The 22,108-nt window shown below is 42.8% G+C and overlaps 1 protein-coding gene across 7 annotated transcripts in view; it reads right to left on the minus strand.

Annotated features, from left to right (window-relative positions):
* The window catches only part of LOC309349473 (uncharacterized protein), a gene marked incomplete at its 5' end in the record, with an annotated part of 127,174 nt that overhangs the window by 25,951 nt on the left and 79,115 nt on the right, over positions 1 to 22,108 (minus strand). The gene's annotated exons all lie outside the window — the stretch shown is intronic.

Here is a 22,108-nt window from a genome sequence, read left to right on the forward strand (position 1 = left end):
TATTTTAACCATACCAGATGGCATCCCCAAACCATGAACCATTTCTTTCAGAGGGCTTGTAATTCCACCCAGAACAGCCAACTGGCCAATCCTCCAGGCAACAGACCAAGCAATAGTCCCAATCTTCCTGAACTCCAAGCACCACACAAACCTGACTTAAATAGTTTTACATGCCACACCAGTCTCCGAGTGGCGCAAGATTCCAGGGGTATCAGGCGTGCTCAGCAGGGTCTGTGTCTCCTTTTGGACAATGAGGCACAGTGGAGTCTGTGGTGTCTTTATAATATATGGTTTATTTACACATATATACAACCTGCATCCAGATGGAGAAAGCGCAGGGCATTCACATCCCAAGAAGGATCTGTTCCTCCTGTTGCTGCAGCTTCAGATTCCAAGAGACTCCCAACATCATATCTGATGCTCTTTGCAGCATAAAAGATTGCCTGCCTCATGCTCTGCTCCCCCTTCAGCTTCTAAAACTGACACTTTTCTCCTGTTCACTTACCTCTTCACCCACTGCAATTCTGCCCATTCCTCATGAAACTCTGCACTTTTGTTTCTGCTAACTATCTCTCACCTCAGGGAGGGGCTTTGTCCATTATCTGTCCATCCCAGAGAGTCTCTGTTAATGACCTTCTTAATGGCTTGGCCATTCCAGTGATTACCTCCTGATAGTTCTTCTGCCAAGAAGCTTCCTGGACACATAAAAGCTTGTCTAGACTCTAGCTCCCACTAGACCCAGGTATTTAGGGGTTTGCTTAAATTCTAACCCTTTACTGAATCCAGATGTTTTAGGTGAGTCTTGCCCCGCCCCGCCCCCCAAAAAACATATAATACAGTTCAGTGTCAATAGTGGAAGAAAAATGTTAGATGTTGAGAAACTGATAAACAAGTTGAAGATACACAATTTTAGGGTGCAGCACCTCTTAACATACTGCAAGCGATGCAGGCACAATAACATGTCTATTTTACAAGATAAATCTAGATTCTGTCCTGCTCCCACCCGCCCAGTGTGGATTTAAACAGCTGCCAAGTAGAGAATAGGTCTTATTTCTTGCCTAACTGGAAAATGTTTTTAAATTGCTCCCCAGTGTGATGTTTGTTTCAAAATCCTTTGTGTAGCTTCAACACCTTATGGCTGCCGGAGAACACTTGAAAACACTTCTTGCAGTAGTTGTGTTTGCTTCTGACATTAGTGGCCCCTATTCAGTTCAGTATTCTTTTAAATTTACCATTCTGCATTATAACAGCTGGCCAGCAAGTGCAAAAAGAGAAAAATATTCCCATTTTATTGATTAAGGCCTCACAGAAGGAGAAGGGGATATATTTATTCATTAGCAAATGTACCCTTTAATGCTCTTTCCAGAAGGCACTAAGAATAATGTATTTCTGACATAGCTATAGAAAGCAGAGTGGAGGGTTGCCTCCAGTCCTTTCAACCCCCCTCAAGACTGGTGTAAGAGGGGATGACACTGTAATTTGGGGAAATGCCTTGCACACTAGTAGGGATAGAAAAATCTGTTTCTAGGTTTAAAAAAAATATCCATGAAATACTATTTATATATTTCATCACAATATGTACATATTTATCACAATGTATGGCTTTCTAAATGTTCCCCCCACCCTATAATTGGAATCCAGGTCTCCCTAGTCCAAATTCTTTTTTTTTCTTTTTTTTAAGGTGCATCCTTTGTCTTATAACTTTGCCCTTTCTCCAGTCCTATTTTTCATTCATCTTAACTTTTTAGGTTACTTACTTAGGGACATCTCTACAATATATACTATTTAAATAAATAAATAAATAAATAAATAAATAAATAAATTTCTTCCTGCCCCCAAAATCACAGGGGGTAGCAGATGAGAAAATACCATTTCCCACCCCCCAAAACTGCAAAGACCCTAACCCTTGCAGAACCCCCATGCCTACCTGTTTGAGGTTTGGCAGGCTTTCTTCCCTTAAAAGGGATAGCAATGCCAACAAATTTCATCCAATTCTGCCATGATTTTTTAAAAAGTTATAGGAATTCTCTTTAAAATGCTCTCTCTCTCTCTCTCTCTCTCTCTCTCTCACACACACACACACACACACACACACCAACCCTCAGACTGTAAACCATGCAGCACAGAAAACCCAGCACCTATTTGACTTCATCTCCTCGGAAAATCTGACTATAATTTTTATCCAATTAAAATGTGGTTGCCATTTGTTTATTTTCCTATATAAGTCAATGGATAGACATTTGAAGCCTCAGATTTTCTGAAGCAAAGTTCTGAGTTGGACCTGAAATGTACCAGATTGTGACCAAAGCATTCAGAGTCAAATTTCATCTTCCAAAGTGGGATCTGAAATATATCTTGCCGTTGGTGCACACACCTAATAGAATTGCCCTGAAACATCAATGCTTGCTTTCCTTTCTTCGTTACTCTCTCTCTTAATGTTTTTTCCCTTGTCTTTTTTGTTTTGCTGTCTGTATTTTTACCATGCAAGGATGCTCTTTGCTGCAGCACTACAGGCATTCTGATCTGTTGAACAAATCCTTTCATTATTAGTATTCGAAGTACAGGTCAGCGGAATTGCTCTGACAGCAGTGGAAGCTGCATTACTCACCCTTATTAGAGATGGCACTAGCCCCTTTGTGATCGGTACCATACATCACTAGGAAAGCCACAGCAGACTAAATTAGGCCGTTTTCATTTTCTCTTTGTTTTAGCATGTCATAACAGGTCACTGTTTCTGCATTAGCAAAAGGTCGGATTAAGGTGAATAACCCACAAGAGAGGGGACTTTTCATATGCAGGCCCAGGACAAATTAAAGCAATGTTTGACAGATCTGCCAATCTAAGCACAATGCTGCACCAGGACTGCCAAGACTGACTGCCATCTTCTGGTCTGAGTAAGCTTGTTACGGAGCTTAAAGATCGCTGCTGAGTGAGCCCAGCCACAAATCACAGAAGTGCAGTAAAGGAAATATCAGCTCATAAAACAATTAGCCCAGTTCACTGCAACAGCAGGAGATGCACTTTGTCAAAAGCACATAGATTACTGCAGTCCCGTTCCTGCATTTCTGGCTTCAGCAGAGCAGAGGACTGATCTTCAGAAGAATTTGTTAAAAAGAGGGTGGGAAATTGTTGCTTACGGGATTTAAAAAATCAGCAATGCCACCTGCACTTTACAAAGAATAAATCAGAACTATTTTAGAATATGACCAACTCTGCAGAGGTAAAATAAATTATCACTGATCTCCATTGTCTTTCCAGTTCTGCAATTCACCACTCTGGTCATGTGCTTGTACTTAGCCTCCATAATCACTGTTTACTCTCTGCCTTGTCATTTCCCTGACTCTCACATGCTGTCTTAACTTATCTCAGAACACCAAAGGCACATGGCAGATAGTGTCATGAGAACCAGATGCACAGTGCTATTTTTCTAGGAAAAGAGGTACTGGAACTCATCACAAACACCTCCCTTGTTCTCTTATAATGGCAATGGCACCCACTTGAGAGATGAGTTCCAGTGAGTTCCAGCTGAAAAAAAGCACTGCAGATGCAGAGGTTTATCACAGAGAGGGAAGGAGAGGAACCTCTGCATAAATTTTATTAGACTGATGCCTATTCTGATTCTGGTTATGGACTGGAGTCCTCCATGCTGAATACCGATTCCCATTCTTGCCTATGGCTTCACATATGCGTTGAAACAAAGAAGTTGCTGGAAATCTCAATATTCAATGTCGGTTTTAAAAGTAGGAGAGGCTTGTGGTTGGACCAGTCCCAGTACTACGATGCAGACTTAGTGAACTGGAGCAACAATCATTATAATAATTCCACCTCTTTAGATCATAGGAGTCAGTTTGTCACATGCAGACTTGGTCTCTCATTGGAAGGCCTTGAGATACCCATATATAGGTAAGAGAGCAAAGAGGTACTGCAGTCTCTTATTGATGAAGAGTCAGCCATTTTCATTTGAGTGGGACACAACATCAAGAATGCCATTAGAATAGGGATGGAATTTACTGTGGCCCTTAACAATTATTTCCTGAAAGGTTTTACCCATTTCCTTAATAAAATCACTATTTATTTAATTTGGCAACACAGAAACCAGGCATCGCTTCATACTGGCATTTTCACTTTGAATATGGGTAAACCTGAATTTTAAATACTGAAGACAAAACTCATTACCAAAACAAATTATTGCTCGATTACTGCTTTGTTACAAATTCCATTACATCCACCAACTTTTAGACCTGTGGTATCAATTCATGATCCATCTAGCCATTTTATTATGCTGAACACATCAAAAAGCTATATAGGTCAGGAATAGGCATGTTTGCTTTATATTTTCTTGAGAGGCGAAACTTCTTAACTGAATCTTACACTTAATCATTCCCAAATCCCAGGCTATAGCAGCTGATCCCTATTTCAATTTAAGATAAAATTCATTTTCTGGTTTGCCATACAACTTTTATTTCAGACTTGACTTAGAGATTTATAACAGGGATATATAGCTTTTCTCGCCAATCACTTCAGCAGCTTTAGTCCCTGTGGCGATTTCCATGTTTCTGAATGTGAGGAAGAAGCACTCGCTGCTGTAAAATGAGATGAAGATGTAGCAAATGCCCTCCTTCTGGAGAAGGAACGGTCATGGGGGGAGTCACTGTGCCTTTATCTATGTTGTAGGAAACCGCTATAAGGACTACTAACTTAACCATCACCTTCATGGAATTAGGTTTATTAGCAGGAAAACTGGCTTTCAAAAGCCAAAGCATTATTTGTGGAAAACATCCAAAAATTTTGGTTCCAAAAATGTAAAAAACAAAACAAACCCCTTCTCATCACCACCATTGGCGGGGGGGGGGGGTGAGATGATGCTGAAACATTTGCAAACAGCAGGAAATGCATATGTGTAAGATGCACACTAATCCCCCTTTTCTTTAGCAAAACCATGTGAATATATCATAATCTATGCTCACCTTGGAGGGAAATGGGATTTAAAGAGACCGTTTCTGAAATCTGCATTTTATTATTGCTAGTGGGAGCCTGGGAACCAGTTTGGTAGACACAGAATCAGGAGGGGCTATAGCATTGCAGTGGGAGAAGCAAGAACATCTCCTTCCCTAGCAAAGTCTGCAGACATCAGCAGGGGTGACCATTCACTCAGCCATGACGTGCTTGCACTACATTCATCCCACCTCCATCATGACTCTGCCTCCCTCTCTATCATGCTGCGGCCCTGGTAGTTTCACCCAGCATACTATCTCACTAACCAAGCTGATCACAAATGTGCAAGATAAAGAAGTGAATTCTAATAAGAAGCTTGGAGAAACACTAGCTGTTACTACATTAAAATGCTCAGGTCATCAAAAGTTCAGATAAACAGGGATGCTTCTTCAACAGCATTGCATTTACATGAGGATGATGAGAAGGGAGAGGTAGTGAATTTGGATGAGCAGGAGTTTGCATTTCCAAGGTGGGGGTGATGTTAAATACTCATTGCTTGTACTAATTAAAGTTTCCAGAAAGCCTAGGATAATTAGCCAGATGCCATCAAGAAAACAAGGCAGTCAAATCTGATAGCCATGTCTCAGTATTCTAATGAAGGAAATAAAGGAACAATGCAGTGCAGATATAAAAACAGAGAAAACCACCTTGTGTCTTTATTTTTGAGCCAGTTGCATCATAGAGGGATATGTTATTTAGCACTTCCCTGTGCTGAACTTTATATGAAAGTGAAATGGGGCATTAATCACTGATTCACTGATGAATAAAGAGCTCCTACATTTTAATGGGCCAGGGGGAGATTTAATCTTCTTTAGCAGTTTTGCTTTGGAAAGCACTTCCCAAATAATTAATTTCAAGCAACTTATTGCATTCAGCGAGTGACTTCCTGACTATCTATTGCTGCAATCCACACTCTATTTCCAGAGCATTTCACACTGAAATGAGCTTAGCAGAGGTGTGAGTCATATATTCACCTAGGACTGCTGAACCGTTTGGTGTTTCTATAATCACGAAGCACAATCAGTGCGTCTGAGACCTTTCTTCTTACTGTTGCATGCCACCTTGAGTTGTGCGAGGTTGCAGGGCTCTTGAGTTGTGCGAGGTTGCAGGGCTCATGTTTCCTTTTGGAATGAGGCACAGCAGAGACTGTGGGGGTCTTTGTGATATATGGTTTATTTACACATATATGCAAACTGAGCCTATGATGCACGGGTTCACACTATTAACTTGCTGAGAATGTCTTGTTTCTGCTATAGCCACAGCCTTGGATTCAAACAGAAGTCAAACATCACTCTGATTCTTTCTCCAGCTTGCTGCTTTACTTCCAGGTCACATCAGTGCTCCCTTTGCTCCAACCTCTGGCCTTTTCTATTGAGGGAGACTCCCCCACACTTGCCATATCTTGCACTGAGCTCCTCAATTCCCCTTAAAGGCTCGTCACACAGGTTTATCACCTCACCAGGAGGCTATTCCAAGAATTAGAAGCCTTGATTAAATTCTAACACTTGCTGGATCCAGAGATTTAAGGGGTCTGGTACCAGCTTAACACCTTAAATTCATAACATTGCTTATTTTATTTTTCTACCTGGTAAGTGGAGGAGAGAGGGAGACTCTTTTCTGTTTAATTCTTTCCCAACATACAACACACACAGGCAATGTATATGCCCAAACTACTGCCGTTGTACTAATGAGACCTCCTATGGGTGGGGAAGCAGTGATAATTTTTAAAGGATGCTAGCATCTGAATATACTAGTATCTAAGTATTCAAGAGATGTTGCAAGAGCTCCACCCTGCAGCTATCCTCAGAACTTTATTGGCTTTAATGGTCTTTCAAAATCTCTTAAATTAAACATTGATTTTGACAAGACTACAATGACTCCTTCAAAGACTTTAGCTGAAAATTTGGGGCGCAATTTACTGTGAAGTCTGCCTGTGCATCCCACTGAAAGGAATGAGAGCTGTGTGGAGCTCATTTTACTGGGCCATGTGCAGCAGAACATCCTGGGGAATGGTGCCCTTGATATGATACAAAACAGGAAACATTATTGCATCACAAGAAACACGGCTAATGTGTGACCAAAATGACAAATCCCCTCAATAGCTTTCTCTCTTTCCTCCTGTCAGCTCTAGTCACAAATGGATCAAAAACCAGGCAAGAAACTGAAAACCCTGCCCTTTGCTTTGGGAAGACACAAAACCGAGTTGCAGGGGATGAATAAGATTGCACTTGCTTTCACACTACGCATGTACTTTACATACTTAGCACTTTCACAATAGCCACACTTTGTTCACTCACTTTTTATGGTTACAGGTAGATAGCCGTGTTAGTCTGCCATAGTCGAAAGAAATTAAACAAAGTAAAAAAATTCCTTCCAGTAGCACCTTAGAGACCAACTAAGTTTGTTATTTGTATGAGCTCATACCAATAACAAACTTAGTTGGTCTCTAAGGTGCTACTGGAATGATTTTGTTTGTTTGTTTCACTTTTTATGGGTCATCTGCATCAGGCATCTTCAACTTTTTCAGGCCCAGGTCCCCCTTTTAATCCAAACATGGGAACCCATTTCTTAATTTTATACCATTTATTTTCATGGTGGCACTGCTCCTGTTGTGGCTCAGCTTGGATCAGGCCACAACCCACTGCTGGGTCCCAACCCACCAGTTGAAGACCAGTGATCTACATGATGCCATCAAATCATTGTTTTACTGTGTTTTCTCCCCATGGTTCAGTAGCACAATTTACACAGTCATGCTCAAGAAAAGAATTGGAACACCAAGTAGGAGGTGTGGTCTACTAATGGTGGTTGTGGAGGAGTCTACAATGTTTCTCCATTTGTTTTTAATTTGATGATACTGAAGTGGCTTCCACATGGCCTGTTTGTTGACTATCCATCTCAAATTGTTTACAGGGGTGTTAGATGGTGTGGACGAACTACCACAGAAGAATCATGATGTGTCCCCTAATACTCCTTACACCCCCTTTTAATATTATTATGTCTTGGTGTGTTGGAGTGAAATTGCACTCCTAATTTTTTTAAGGAGGAGGAGGAGGAGGAGGAGGAGGAGGAGGAGGAGGAATTGGCTTCTTATATCCATGACTTTTTACAGCAGAGATCCCCCACCTTCGCTGTGTAGACAGACATTCAGCATTTTAGAGAGAGAGGGGACAGCACGCTGCTCTGTGCCATGTGGACTGTATCCTTTTAATTCTGCTTCCAGCAGATGGTGGGGCAGCAGCTTCTCAGGAGCCACAAAGACTGTCTTGTAGAAGAAGCTGCTCATCACTAGTAGTGCTAGACAAGATACCTTCAGGGAAAATAATCTCCCAGACATTGCTAATGTCACAATTGAAGAAGCAATCTGGCTATTTCTGACTCAGCCAGAACAATTCATTAAGCATCCATTAAAGCATCAGTAGGAAAATATGTTTCCTCCCCTTTAAATAAAAGAATCCATAAATACATTGCCCAAGGACAGGACTAAAATGAGTTTTGCTTGCTATTAGATTTTACTTTGATTAAAATAATGTTGTATCTATAGAAAGAGTAAATACGATGCACGGTATACCTTTGACTTCAAAAACGCTCAGTTTGAACTCATGCAATATAGTTATGTGAATGAGGGAGCCCCAGATATCAATGCTAAATGATGCTAGGGAAATGCCATAGACTACTGCAGGCATGTGAGTTTGCCATAGGCATCTAATTGGCCTTGGAGGTACTGTATATAGGATGCTGGACTAGACAGGTCTTAGAAACCTAGCAAGTCTAGGTTAGATAGATTGGGCTCTTCTCAGGCAGTGACAGCAGGGCAGCGCCATGCAGCCAGTGGAGGACTGGTCCATTAGGGCAAATGGGAAACTGCCCACCAACTTCTATGTGTTCTCAGCCAGGCCCCACCTGCCTACCTTACCTGCATACAACCAGTCCAGGACGTGACACTGCCTGCCAGATTCTTCATCCTTAGTTTCAGTGTTTCCCTTGTTGAACTCAGCAGAGAGGAAGATGAGGGCAAAACTAGAATTTGCACAGAAGTAGGCTCTGGTCCTACATACTGTTAGTCTCTGCCTCCCACCTACCAGTCCCAATGGGCATCAGCAACCACTGCATGGAGCCACCTCCCAACAGTGGTATTACTGCCACTTACTAGAGCAGGACGGCTGCAAGATTAGGGTGGTGCAGGTTCACTGGCACAGCCAATCCTGCACTCCCACTAGTGCACCCAAGCAACAATGACCTCACCACCTACACCATCCCCCAAAGTGGCAGGGGGACAAATGCCAAGAGGCCAATGCCACAGACCCATCCCACCTTGGCAACTGCCCTGTGGATCTTCTTATTCCCTTAGCTTTGTATTAAAGTTTTCTCATGGCAGGAGTGATGACATCATTCGGCAAAGCGTCACCGTAATTGCTCTGACACTCCTTGCTCTGGCAAGGGAATGAGGTGATAATTGTGCTTTCAGTTTTTGCTATTGATTGTGACAGAGTATCAGTGGAAGTCAGAGCAAGTCAGAAATCATCAAGAAAAGGGTGGCTATTTCTTTCCCTGAATGTGTTTCTTACATCATGCTCACAGCTGAAAAGGTAACACTTCTTTGCAAGATCATTTACATTTCTAATTAAGAGCTAAAGGTTTCACATCTGCTGAAGATCTTTTATTGAACTTCAGTATGTTTTACACATTGAACCTAGGCAGTTTGAAGCAACCACCACTGAGTTCAATGCCACCTTCCCTCAGGAAAGTGTGCATAGGATCGCAGCCATGCCACATGTCTGATCAGAGATGTGAACGCAGACAAAGTCCAACATGCTGGATGTGATGCTGTGTCCCGTGCCTACATTTTGGACTTGCACCTTGGAGATATGGCTATGGACTTCCTTGGGATGTGGCTATGGGGGCTGCCATGATGAGCTCCCGGACTTCAGAATTCATAACTACACCACTGACTAGAACTTTGCTCTTTCGGTTCTTTCATCTCCACCCAGAATTCTGCTGTCAAGGTAATTCACTACCTCCTGCCTCACTCAGACTTGGGCTCTGTACACACCATCAATTTAATGCTCGTTATTTCCCCCCAAAGAATCTTGGGAACTATGGTTTGATAAGGATGCTGGGAGTTGTAGCTCTCTGAGGGATAAGTTCCCAAGATCCTTTGAGGGACATAATATGCTTTAAATGTATGGTGTGTATGTAGCTTAATGCTTCTCCAGGTATGGCTGAGAGAGACTCAGCCTGAAATCTTGGAGACTGGCTTCCGGTCAGGGCAGACAATATTGAGTAAGGTAGGCTAATGGTCTGACGCAATATAAAGCAGCTTCCTATGTTCCTATATTCTTGGCAGATCTAGTAAGCTACAGAGTGAGCAGCACAAGAGTGTAAGCTGACCCACTACCATGAGATCTGAAGACACACACCCCCCCGATCCTGTTTGGGACTGCCACAAATCTCTGCTGCCTTTGACCGAAACTGGTATTTAGGAGTCACAAATGAAAGTGCAGTTGTTAACTATGGAGGACATTCTGTCACATTAACGTTATCATGACCTATCATTCAAAGTTAACGTAGAGTATGACTTTGATCAGGATTCCTGCTTGCATTCTCCTAGGCCCCTAACGTTGGAACTTGCACACAATGCAGTTTCTTTAGTTCAGATTGTCCTGCTGACTGATCCATAAAGTTTGCATGAGTCAACCTTTTCTCTTGCTGCGTTATTACCACCAGCCAGGACTGAGGGAGGTATGGGAGCTATTCTGGAAGCCAGAGAAGCACTAACAGCTGGGGGGAGGGATTCATCTGGGATTCAAGCATAAGGCAGGCATGCAAGCCTGCTGCTTTCAAATGCTCCTTGTTGACATTCCCACTAATATATGCACCACTAATGAAAGGTAGATTCTTCTCAAAGGCAAGCAAAGCACTTTGTTTTGAAATGCTTTCATCAAATGCATTCTAAATTTCTGCTAATATTCATTTAAAGGAAATACTTAAAAGCAAGAGATTGTTGGAATTGGAAAGGCCAGTCACCTCCTGAGCACTGAATATGTCTAACCTCATTTTATGTTCTAAACATCTGGGCAGCTACCTGGGAATAAATGAAATATTTCTGAGATATTATGAATATGTCAAATGTACCACATTCAAGATGTACATGTCTTGGAGGAGAAAGTCACACACAAAAAAGAATAAGTAGGGATCATGCTAAAACTGACCAATTATGCAGAGTGAACTCTGAAAAAATGTGGAGAATCTAAGGGCTTGTGCACACCAGAGCAGAATGTGATTTTGCACCCGCCTGTCTCCCAGTTAATTAAGGGGTAGTCACAGGCTGTCTATCCCAGTGTTGTCTTCAATCTTTCCCCCTTTAAATGTGGTGTTTATCAATGCCTGGAAAGGCTGAATTTTTTTGGAGGGGGCCCTCACATTTAATGTATGAGACGACACTCTAATGGGATCCACATTTTGTACTGGTGTGAACTATGAACGCAATGACAAACCTAGACAGCATCTTAAAAAGCAGAGATATCACCTTGCCAACAAAGGTCCGTATAGTTAAAGCTATGGTTTTTCCAGTAGTGATATATGGAAGTGAGAGCTAGACCATAAAGAAGGCTGATCGCCAAAAAATTGATGCTTTTGAATTATGGTGCTGGAGGAGACTCTTGAGAGTCCCATGGACTGCAAGAAGATCAAACCTATCCATTCTGAAGGAAATCAACCCTAAGTGCTCACTGGAAGGACACATTGTGAAGCCGAGGCTCCAATACTTTGGCCACCTCATGAGAAGAGAAGACTCCCTGGAAAAGACCCTGATGTTGGGAAAGATGGAGGGCACAAGGAGAAGGGGACGACAGAGGACAAGATGGTTGGATAGTATTCGCGAAGCTACCAGCATGAGTTTGACCAAATTGTGGAAGGCAGTGGAAGACGTGCCTGGCGTGCTCTGGTCCATGGGGTCACGAAGAGTCGGACATGACTAAACGACTAAACAACTAAACAACAACAAACTGTGAACTGTGGAAAGCTTAACTAAGTGAACCACAGTAAGATTGCCTTGTCTACTTTTGGATGCCATGGCACAAATAAATACTGAGGAGGAAATCAGGAGAACAGTATATGAAAATCAGAATCTTCAATGCATATTTATGTGCATGATTTTATAGTGCTGTACAAATTTATTGCTTATGTGAATTATATTGTTACCTGTCCCGGGTTCATATATTTATTTGCCTGCCCTTCACCATAATGTCCACAAGGTGAGTGACAATAATTTTAGGAGGAGGGGGGTTAGAAATCAAAATAATCAGATAATAAAATAAAATAAAAAATATTCTAGTGCTCAGACTGAGTATTAGCATTTGCTAAGACATCATGATATACTCAAACACGGGGGTGATATATATCCCACCAAAATCAATGGTAGAATCCATAAATGAAAACTTGCAAGACACTTGAGGGGTTAAACTTTTACCACTGTGACTAAGGTAAGTGGAAATGTTCTCATTTCCCGGGCTGAATTCTTGCAGTAAGAAGAATAAAGCGTTACACAGTCATTGCCTTAGGCTAGCCTAAGTCAGTTTAAAACCTTAACAAAAATCTTCAAAATGTAATAAAATGGTAGTGGTATCCAGCTATCGAACTTTAAATATAACCTTTTTTATTAAAAAAAATCTATTTTTTAATTTTAATAGGTCTCATAGTGAGAAATTGGTTCAGAAAGCCAGCATTGATCTGTAGTTTAAAAGTTCATAACTGCTACAAAATTAATACATGCATTGTATAGGTGGATGTAAGCTCTAGGACATAACAATGCTATGGGGTTTTGTGGAGTGGAAATTATAGTTTAATATCTCAGCTCTGGGAAGAAAACATAAGCTCCCATTTCCAACTAACTTCCTTAGCATTTGTAGTGTGGTGCTTGCTATGGCAGAATGACTGCTTAGAAAAATTAAAGGACTATCTGCTCAAGCAGCCATTTTGCAGATTTTTAATGTCAGATGTACCCAAACCGAAAACAATTGCAGCACAGCTATGTGAAAGAACAAACATCAGTTTATAAAAAAAAAAAAAGTATGATTCATGCAAACTTTTCACCATTTGCATTCTCTCTGTGTTCCCAAAGGATGATTCCCCAAAGCAAGGATACTTTTTAAAAAACGGATTCCCTGAAAAATAATTCTGATTTATAAAGTGGCATTCAGTCACCTTTTTAAAAGCATTGTAAAGTGTATACAAGCCATCAGGGAAATGAGAATAGGGATGTTAAGCCTTTGTAAGGAAAGCTATGAATTATTGCTGGCATAATAACTACTATGCGTTCCTGTGAAAGTCAATAAATTTTATATTAAAATCTGCATAATATGTCTAAGAACTGAAAGTGTAAATGGGCAGGGGAGGGGAGACAACTTTCACAGATTTCCTTTTTACAAAGGTGGAGCCGCAAATTATTATTATTTTGCATTGGATAAATCATCACTATCTGTTTATTTGTATGCCAGTTTCCCCATCTCCCGCCTAGGGTAGTGCAGACATTCTCATTCAGGCTCTCGCTGAGAGGGGCCTTTTGCCCACCATTGTCACTGTCATCCCACATGGCAGCCAGCAAATAACCCACAATCTGCAACTTCACTGAGACATCCCAGACAGGTCACATGGCTTTAGGGGTTCGAAGTCCCCAAAGAAAGTAACATCTCTGAGAGACTGGACCTGAGTTTAGCTACAATACAATAAACTGCCATGCCTTTATTATTACAACAGTGCCTCTAGTTACGAACTTAATTCGTTCCAGAGGTCCGTTCTTAACCTGAAACTGTTCTTAACTAGAGGTGTGCTTTCGCTAATGGGGCCTCTTGCTGCCTCTGCACTGCCGGCACATGATTTCTGTTCTCATCCTGGGGCAAAGTTCCCAACTGAAGGTAACTCTTCCAGGTTAGCAGCGTTTGTAACCTGAAGCGTTTGTAACCTGAGGCATTTGTAACTCGAGGTACCACTGCATTATTATTTATTAAATTTGTTAGTCGCTTTCTCTTGCCCAAGGCAACCCAACGCAGCTTACAACCATTCAGTCCAGGTTATTCATAGTCACTCCCCACAAAAAATGAGAATTTGCGTCTTCAAAAATGAGGATGCTGTCAGGGAACTGCCATCGGAGCCCAGGGCGGTGGCGAGGCTCCCAGACGCTGGGGAGGGAACCAGCAGGGAGAGAACTTCCGCTGAGGAAGTAGAGGAGGGGGAAGCGTCGGAGGGAAGGCTCAGAGACGCTTCCAGCGAGGGCAGCGGAGAGAGCTCAGGACCTCCCATTGAGACGCCCACTCTGCGCAGAAAGCTGTCGCGCAGGGAAGCTAGGCGGAGACTCTCGGTTAAGGAGCTTTTATGTTGGAAGAAATTCAGGAAACGCCCACTGACGGATTCTGCCAGCGATTAAGACAGCCACTAAGTAAGGGCTGTCCGGGCAGGGAAAGTTTTAGCCAACTACTCAGCTTGGAGCGGTGTGGCGCTTACGCACAAGCAACCCCTTATCCCATTACAGACGCTTATTTGCATGTTTGTGTGCAAACTCAGAAATAATTGAGATAATTTAAATAGAGATATAATACATCTCACCATAGTGGGGAAGTGGCCAGGTGCTGCTGTTGAAAGGCAACTTCAAGGCTCTTGCACTCTCTTTTTTTGTTCTTCATCTTTAAACCAGGCTTGTACTGTACAGCACTCCAATAGAGGACACCGTAAAGTAAGTCACATGACCTGTCTAAGAAGCAAGCATTTCTAAAGCATATATTTAAATCATATTTTATTACTTTTTACATGGGCTTACCCAGTGGTTTTCCATCCAGGCATTACCCAGACAAAGACCTGCTTCACTTCAGCAGGGCTGCCACTTCATTTCTTCAGACCTGTATCTCAAACAGCTATGGTACAAGGTACTTACAAGCAATGTTCCAGGGCCCATTTGGGTCATGGTCAACTTGTCATACAAACAGAATTATGCTTTCCCTACAAAGGCTTTTCTATTCTTAACAAATGCTCCGAAAACTTCTGCTAATATAGAAAGTGGAAGTCAGATTATGAATGAAAACACAAAAGTGAAAGCATACAACACCGGTTCTGGTCCAACTGCACTGCCTGCTGGTTAGTTTCCAGACACCATTCAAAAAGCTGTTTTTACCCATTAAAGTCAAATGCAGCTTAGGAGCCCAATACCTAAGAGACTGACTCATCCTATAGAAACCTGCTGGGACACTGGGTTTGTCATCTGAGGCCCTTCTCTGTGTCCCACCTCTTAAAGAAGCACAAAGAATGGCGACCAAAGAATGGACCTTCTCTGTTAAAAGCCTCCTGTCTTTGGAACTCTCTCCCAGGGAAGCATGCCTGGCACCAACCATACTATCATTTCAACACTAGGTTAAAAACATTTTTATTCTCCACTAAAATTACTGATTTCTTTATGGGTCCTCCTTCTACCTCCAAGAACCTATTAAACAACTCAAAGTGACAATTACCGGGACAGCACAAGGATCTGACATTATCAATACTTAGCTGGAACATTGCTGGTTGGAGAACCAAAAAATCAGATCCCGAATTCAGGAAGTACATAAATTCATTTAATATCATTCTATTCCAAGAAACATGGGATGAGGAAGAGATTACCATAGACGGCTTCGATCTTCTAACACTTCCGGCCTCCCCTTCCTTGAAAGGTGGTCGCCCCAAAGGGGGTCTTTTGATTGGGATCTCACTCCAACTTCACGCCAAATTCACTCTGGTAAGGGCTTCCCCGCCTTTTGCTCTATCTGGACTGATCGCAGAAGGGAAGTCCTCATTACTAATTACTAATGTCTATCTCCCCCCTGAAGGCTCTGCACCTGATCTTGATTGGAGATGGGAATCATTTGAAAATCACCTATTGTCATGTCATACCAAATGCCCTAACTCGAACTCCTTAATTGGGGGAGACTTTAATGCTCGTATTGCCACAAATTGGGACCTACTAACCAAGTCCAAATGGTGGACTCCCCCATGCTTGGACAACTTTGACTTGGAACATGCCAGAATTAGAACTTCAAAGGACAACAGAGTAAACAAAGCAGGAGTGACCCTTTACCAAATGGCCATTCGCCTGAATCTAGTCTTCTTGAACGGCACCTTCCCCCCCCGACATACCGGGGGAGTTCACTCACCTGGGACTAGCATCTAACAGTGTTATCGATTACTTCTTGATCTCTGCAAATTTGGCCGTTAATGTACTTTCCTTCCAAGTTGAAAACCAACATTTCAGTGATCACCTTCCAATAGTGACCACTTTGTCATTGTTCCGGTGCCAGAAGGACTATAAACACTCAGTCCTTCTGGAAACCTCATCATCGACCAAAATAAGAGGGATCAAATGGTCGGAGGCTGTGGCCCAAAAATACCAGGAATTTTTTCATAGGGAAATCATTGCCTATCTACCTCAAATAACTACTGATTTACAAGATTTCAATTCGGTTTTGAAACTTTTTAACCTTCTTATAACAAACCTTACCACTTTTTTTACATCACCTCCTCAAAAGGCGAAAGTGGCGCATTGCAGTACTGGGGCCCCTTGGTTTAACACCTCTTGCAAACAAGCAAGATCCCTTCTTCATTCTATCTATAATGAATACAAAAACTCTAATGCCCAGGCTCTACCACCCTCCTATTTACAAGCCAAAAGAGCATACAAACAGACTTTAAAGCTGGCCAAACGCGAGTGGTACCAAAAGCGTTGGCGAGCCTTGATTGCGGCCTCTAGATCCCGCAGACCACAGGAATTTTGGGCTCTGATAAATAAAAGAGGAAGGAAGTACCCACTGGCGATTATCCCTGCGCCCACATGGGAACAATTCTTGAGTAAATATTTCTCTTTGGCAGAGGAATCCAACTCACCCACGGAATTCCGAGCCGACCATCTACCTTTGTGGCCCTCTACCGACCCAGAACTGATAATGGACTTGATACTAGATCTGAAAACGGGCAAAGCCCCTGGGCCGGATTTAGTCCCTGCTGAGGCTATTGTTGCGCAACCGAGGTGGTGGGCTGAAATTCTGGCCAAAGTCTTTGATGCAATTAATTCTACGGGGCTTATCCCTGGGTCATGGAAGGAGGCCGTGATCGTACCAGTCCATAAAAAGGGTCCCCCTGCTGACCCAGAGAACTATCGGAACATCAGCCTTTTGTCTATCATCGGGAAAATCTATGCAAAATTTTTGCTGTCTAAGCTGTCTCATTGGGCATACGACTCAAATTTGATTGGCCAAAGATTAGCAGACATTGAAAATCAACACAACCTCTCCAGGGGTGGGGGTGTCTGCTCCCCCAGGTATCACGGAATAACCCCACCACTTGGCCTTCCATCATACATGTCATCTCTTTCATCTGTACCACACCGACTTGCATTTATTCGTGCAAGGTTCAATGTTTTTCCATCGAACCTGCTTAGCCACAGATTCTCCAAGGGTTTGGTGTCTCCGCTATGCAAGTGTGACGGGAAAACAGTTGAATCTCTTCCACATATAATGTTCAACTGTCCCTTACATAGCATAGCCAGGACTAAATTCCTGGGTCCTGCTTTACTGCGCTTGGTTGGCAGGCCTGTTGAGTCACATGCCACACTGCTTTTGCAGGATACAGATCCTTCTGTAACTCTGCAGGTGGCGAGATTCCTGAATGCGGTTATCTCACACACAAAAACCACCAAAAAACAACAACAAAAACAAAAACTAATCGGACAGTTATGATGAGAGTGCATGACGGATCTCGTCTCCAGTTCTCCTTTTTCTGTGAACCGTCCCTTGGATCTTTCCGGGCCCCAAGCTGTTATTTGTCACTGCTCAATGTCCCACCCTTGCATCGTGGTGTTCCCCTTCTGTTGTTAGATGTATTGGTTTTTATGCTTCTGTGCTTTTATGTTTGTACATATTTTATGGGCTAATAGCCGTAAATAAATTTATATATATTATATATATTCTCCAGGGCATCTGGGCATGATTTTGTTACTGTTACTCTTGATATCATGCATCACTTAATACACTTTTATTACATTTCATTGTATTATACACATTGTAAATTGCTATGAGCCTTTCTTATATACTGTATTTTTCACTCTATAGGACGCACTTTTTCCCCTCCAAAAATGAAGGGGAAATGTGTGTGCATCCTATGGAGCAAATGCAAGCTTTTGCTCAAGTTTGGAGAGTGAGAGGGGTCGGTGCGCACCGACCCCTCTCTCTCTCCAGGCTTCAGGAAGCTATCCGCAAGCCTTCGGAGCGCGGCGGGAGTGCCCGCTGGGCTCCAAAGGACTGCGGATAGCAGCCTGCAGCCCAAAGCCGAGGGAGCTCAGTGCTGCACACCCTGGGCTTTGGGCAGCTATCCGCAAGCCTTCGGAGCCCAGTGGGAGTTCCCGCCGGGCTCCGAAGGCTGCGGATAGCAGCAAGCTCTGGGAGCGAAGGCGAGGTTGCATGCAACTTTGTCGCCACTCCCAGACCCATTCTGGGGGCTGGGGTTGGGGGAAGCTCAGGCTTCCCCAGCCCCGCGGCTAAAAAGGAAGCCAAGACAGTGAGCGGGATTCATCCCACTAGCTGTCTTGGCTTCTGCCAAAGCCACGCGCAGCCTCTCCTGGCTGGAGAGGTTGTGCATGGCTAAAGCGGAAGCCAAGATGGAGCGGGATGGATCCCGCTTGCTGTCTTGGCTTCTTTGCTCTTTGGGGCTGGGGAGGGAAATAATTTTTTTCCCTTTATTTCCCCCCAAAAAAACTAGGTGCGCCCTATGGTCCGGTGTGCCCTATAGAGCAAAAAATACGGTATAAAGCAATAGGCAAGTCTAATAAATCATCTCAAATCATTCACAGAATCAGATGTAGGTTCAAAACATCCCTCTGCATTGGAGGGAATGGAAAAGCCCCTTTATATGGTGGCTCCATTTGCTCAGAGTGCATTTACACTAGGCTTTGGGCCAGGGACGTTGTGTGGAATTATGACCCACTGAACCATGGAATATATTTTCTACTCTATGCTGCTGAGGATCATAGCTTACACACGTTTCCAGAGCCAGCATAAGAGTAACCCTCCGATCTAGCCTTCCTTTTCATATGTGCCTAAAAATAATTAGTAATAGATAGGGATATAATTTAAAATCTGCCTTAAGGGATACTGCTTTTGACATATATTCTTGAGATACATTTTCAGAAATAATATTCTAGCCACCAGGGATCGTCATATAAAACCTTTAATGTGATTAAAGTGGGCCAGCATCCATAGTCATCTAGAGCTAGTGGGGAAGAGATTATATTATTGTGTTGTTTAAAAAAAAAATGGGAAAAATGGAATCTAAGACAACGCTAAGAACAGGTGTTTTTTTTTTATTTTTAAAAGCTGCAGAGTGCTGCTAGATCAGAAAGCTACGCAAAGGATACTTAACGTTCTAAGAATATGGGAGTTAAATTATAGGAAATGCACAGGAAGCTACAGCAAAAGGTACACCACTCAGTTTGAAAAGGATGTGGACCTATCTGTCAGCAAGGAGATTGCTGCAGCATAGAGTGCTGTCCCACCTCAAGTTGCAGCGGAGATTTTATTACTATATTCTCCCATAAACTATTTTATATGCATGGTAACACACTGCAAGGCACGCATTCATCAGCCAGCAAGCTCTCACGTTGAATACAGACACTCTTGTAAAGGGGCATTGCAAACTTGAAATAAGATTAGTTTATAAGCATTTTCAAGGTCTATGCCTTTCCATGCTGATTTGGCTAGTATTATATTGTAAATCACATTTCCCTACCTTTTCTCCGCTGGACGGTATGAAAGGTGGGGGGAAATCAATTGGTAATAAAACTAAATTTGCTGTGACTAGGCCAAAGTAAACAAGGGGGCAGGAGGCACAGAGGAGAGGAATGGATTTAAAGCAGAAGCCTATAAAAATGCTGGTTTTTGAAAAGGACCCCCCCAAAAAACACCACACCCGCTACACCATTTTCAGCCAGTAGCAAGCCAGGACTCTCTTTAGACCAGCTTCCTTCAATTAAATTGCATCATCAAACTACACAATGCCACAATAAGGAAGCATTTAGATAACAGGAATATGGGATTCTCTGGAAAATGCATGATTTTACATGTGGCTCCCACAAAACCACTAAGGAATTAAAGTTTATAGCCTTGGGATTAAACAGTAAAAGTAAAAACAGAAAACAGAAACAAACCACAGATCTAGTGCTTGGTAGCACCACCAAGAACAATGACTCTATACATAGCTCCTGATGATCCCAGCAAAAATCTCCTATAAGGAGCTGCCAATGGACTGCAAGAAAAGCCTCCATTGGCATCAACAGCAAAAATCTCCTGATTTTTGCTTCCTGAGATTAATGTCACATCACGTTTGGTCCTTAGAATGCTAAGTGTTCAAAGTGTCTGTTGGCTCCTCATGAGGCCTGCACTATACATACACTAGAATGAGGTGAAACAGTCCCGAGACAGTGCAAAGGACTGACAGTGTCACTTCAGACTATGGATGGGCAATCATATTTTTGAAAGTCCCCACCTATGTCAAAAATTGTCTGCAAATAAAAAACGAGCACAGCAGGCAAAGAGCTCATCTAGAAATTCGCTCCCCAGTATGCCACCTTTTAGTATGTAGAAGAATCATGTTTGGAATAGGACTGTGGGCCACCTGTGGAACCCACACCTCCCACATGGGGCCACCTGTGGCCCTACCTCCTATATTAGTGTTAGGTATGCACACCACTGAGCCTAGGGCTTGCCGATCGGAAGGTCAGTGGTTCAAATCCCTCTGTTGGGGTGAGCTCCCGTTGCTCGGTCCCAGCTCCTGCCAACCTAGCAGTTCGAAAGCACATCAGAGTGCAAGTACATAAATAGGTACCGCTCTGGCAGGAAGATAAATGGCTTTTCCGTGCGCTGCTCTGGTTTCACCAGTATTGGCTTAGTCATGCTGGCCACATGACCTGGAAAAACTGTCTGTGGACAAATGTCGTCTCCCTTGGCCAGTAAAGTGAGATGAGTGCCACAACCCCAGAGTCATTTGCAACTGGACTTAACTGTCAGGGGTCCTTTACCTTTTATGCACACCTGCAAAGGAAAGACTACTAATTCACTCTCCATATTACAACATTCGATACCCATGGAAAGTCTACATGTCAAGGAGTTCCCTTGAAGATGCCCATGCATAACACCTGTACTTTGGGAGTAGGCACATGGCCCTGCAGCTTTGTTCTGTGTATGGGTCTCCTTCACACATTGCATGTGCAGGGCTCACGTTGCATTCAAATGCAGAATCCCTTGTAATGCAGTCCCACTCTAACAGCATAGCAAACTACGATTTAGCAGAATAAGCTTATGCAGAAGAAAAGCTTGAGATTGGTGATATTCTGACAGCAACTGTGAGTGGAAAGGTGCCCCAGCACATTTGTCAATCGCACTAAAGACTGGAAAGATGGAGCAGAAAAAAGTGGGGCTGTAAAGAAACTATAGGCATGGCAGATCAGATTATGATCCATGTAATGTAAGATTTTGCAATTACTGTAAAGTTGGGCAGTCTTTTCATTAGGAATGTAAGTAAACTGCCTTACTCTAAACCAGACCATTGGGCCATTTATCCCAGTATTTTTAATACAGTGGCTTTCCAGGGTTTCAGACAGTTCCTTGCCCTAGCACTTTCGAACTGCTGAACTATCAGCAAAAATTACAGTTGCTGTGTACCTGGGCAGAGGAGAAGAGAGTCTACTTGCGCAAAAGTTTCCATGAAAATGTTCTGCAGAAAGAGAGTTGGAATCTTACACATGAAGAGATTTTATGGAATGAAGAGCAGTGGTTGTCCTGTTTGCTGTGGCCTTCACCCTAGTTCAAAGTTGTGTAATTGCATTTTTGGAAGGTGGGATGATCCGGCAAGTGCAAGAAGGCTTTCCATCTGTCAGCAAGAAAGTGGCTTGTCCTCACGAATCTTTGCTTTCCATAGTCAACAATGTGACCCAGCCGTACACACAGTTCTCTGGATCACAGGCTGATTTTAATGAGATGATTCCGGGTAATTGGTTTGTGGAACTCCGGGCCAAGGAGGCAAAGCGAAATTCTACTTCCATAGATGC

Source organism: Podarcis erhardii, assembly GCF_964252035.2.
Source record: "Podarcis erhardii genome assembly, chromosome: 9".
NCBI classification, from domain to species: domain Eukaryota; kingdom Metazoa; phylum Chordata; class Lepidosauria; order Squamata; family Lacertidae; genus Podarcis; species Podarcis erhardii.